Genomic DNA, 2,518 nt, shown 5'->3' with positions numbered 1-2,518 from the left:
GAGCAGAGCTGGAGAGAGAAGAGCTCGATTTCCAGGGGGAAATTCAACACGTTGCCAAGAAGAGATGAGGTAAGTGTTAAGCCTTTAATTTCCCTGGAGCTGATGGGATTATCTCACTGGGTTATTTATTTACCATTCTCCCCTGGCCTTCCTGATCTGCTTCACTTGAGAAATTGTTAATTCTGGTCTCACCATCCACTTCGCAAACGACCTCGAGCCAAGTTACCTCCCCATCCTTGGGGCTCTCCAGTGTCTCATCCTCCTCTTCCAGCCTGGCTCTCAGAGGAGCTCCCCTCATCTAGGGAAACCGAGGCAAAGCAAACCAGGGCTGCTCCTCCAAGTGTTTCTGCCACAGCAGCATCCTGAGGATACAGGCACGGGACGAGCACAGGGCACCGTGCTGTCCGAGGGGGCTCCAGGAGGGTCCCTGGGGCACCTACAATGCAAAAAAAAAACCCCATGCAATGCAAAAAAAAAAAAAAACCCAAACCAAAAAACCATGGTGAAGTTAAAACTGTTCCTGGGCACTTCAGGTTTTAAAGGGTCTAGAGGATAAACACAGGCTTGGGGCACAACCTTCAAAAGGGAGAAAATCCCTCAGCATCTGGCCACACAGCCAGGGAATAAATTAAATCCATAGGCTGCAGAGTATGGTGGTACATCCCAAACACCCCTGTTCTCCCAGCCCTTCGCCACAGGCTCCTCTTTCCCCTGGGCTGGGGAAGGGAATGCCCCAGGGATGGGGGGATTTGTCCCCAGCCCTGCATGGTAGCCCCCAGGGCTGTCATATGCTGGGCCACCAGTCCCACGCCAGGACCCCAGTTCCATGCCGGGATCCCAGTTCCATGCCAGGACCCCAGTTCCATGCCAGGATCCCAGTCCCATGCCGGTATCCCTGTCCCATGCCAGGATCCCTGTCCCATGCCAGGGATCTCTCTCCCATGCTGGGATCCCAGTGCCATGCTGGGACACCAGTGTCATGCCGGGACCCCAGTCCCATGTCAGGACCCCCAGTTCCATGCTGGGATCTCTGTCCCATGCCAGGATCCCTGTCCCACACCAGGATCCCAGTGCCATGCCAGGATCCCTGTCCCGTGCCGGGACGCCAGTCCCATGCCAGGATCCCCATCCCATGCCAAGACCCCGGTCCCATGACCAGATCCCCATCCCATGCCAGTGCCCACACCTCACGATGGGTCCCAATCCTGTGCCAGGATAAATGATGCTTCACCGCGAGGCCCCGTTAGAGAGGGAAATGGGCCTGATCCTGCTCTTCCTTCCCACCACCCCACTCCAGGTACAAGCCCAGCCCCTGGTGTCCTGCAGGGATGGCTCTGCTCCGGTGACGCAGACGGAGCACAGGATTCCTCTGGGAAGGGCTGTGCTTACGACCCGAGGCACTTTAAGGGCAATTTATGTCCCTTTAAAGTCAAGGAAAACTCTCTTCTGCTTCACACCCTTGCACGGGGTGTTTGTATTTATGTTTGACACGCGTTGCAAGGCAGGGGCCATCGGTCCAGCTCCAGCCGGGCGGATGGAGGAACGCGGCAGCATCCCAGCCGGAGCGGCTTCCGGGGATGCAAAGCTCGGCTTTGCGCAGGGTCCAGCTGCTGGGACCGGCCGGACGCGGCGTGGTTTTGTGCACGGAGATTTGCTGACATCTACAGGGCATTTCACGGAGAAGAGGCCGTGGCTCCACACGGGGCGTGTGTTCACGCTCCCCTAATTCCCTCGCCAAGGAAGAAACGTGCGTTAAGGTGTGACAGCCCAGGTCATCAGTAACGGACCACAAATACCCCCGTGTGCTGGAGCGATCACTGAACACCCATCTCGAGGGTTGGCAGCTCCACTCTGGTGGCAGAGAAGCCATCACTGTCACGAGTCGAGGGGGTCCTTTTCATTTTTAAGCATCCTCAAAGCATCACCACGTGCTCTGCCTGCTGCCGAGGATGTCCCCATACAGCAGATCTACCCTCGCGTTCCATGATGGACCCACAGGGCAGCATTACCTGATGGCCAAGAGCACCCACCTGCCCCTGCAGCATGGGTGGCACCTGAGGGGATGAGAGGAGATGGCCTCAAATTGTGCCAGAGGCTTAGACTGGACATTAGGAAAAATTTCTTCACCAAAAGAGTGGTCAAGCATTTGGAATGGGCTGCCCAGGGTAGGGGTGGAGCCTCCCTACCTGGAGACATTCAAAGAAGGTGTAGATGTGGCACCTGGTTTGGTAGGCATGGGGGTGTTGGGTTGATGGTTGGACTTGATGATCTTGGAGGTCTTTTCCAACCTTAATGATTGGGAAGTGATGGTGCCCCTGTGCTGGGCACTGGGGGGGCCGCCCCTCGACTGCTGGGGTCAGGGTTGGGCCCCTCCCTCCCCGAAGGACCTGGGGGGGCTGGAGCGTGTCCAGAGAAGGGCAGCGGAGCTGGGGAGGGGTCTGGAGCCCCAGGCTGCTGGGGAGCGGCTGGGGGAGCTGGGGGGGTTCAGCCTGGAGCAGAGGAGGCTGAGGGGAGCCCT

The sequence above is a fragment of the Egretta garzetta genome, unplaced genomic scaffold (genome assembly GCF_000687185.1).
Source record: "Egretta garzetta isolate BGI_Z169 unplaced genomic scaffold, ASM68718v1 scaffold275, whole genome shotgun sequence".
NCBI classification, from domain to species: domain Eukaryota; kingdom Metazoa; phylum Chordata; class Aves; order Pelecaniformes; family Ardeidae; genus Egretta; species Egretta garzetta.
Note: the sequence above shows the minus strand (reverse complement) of the source record.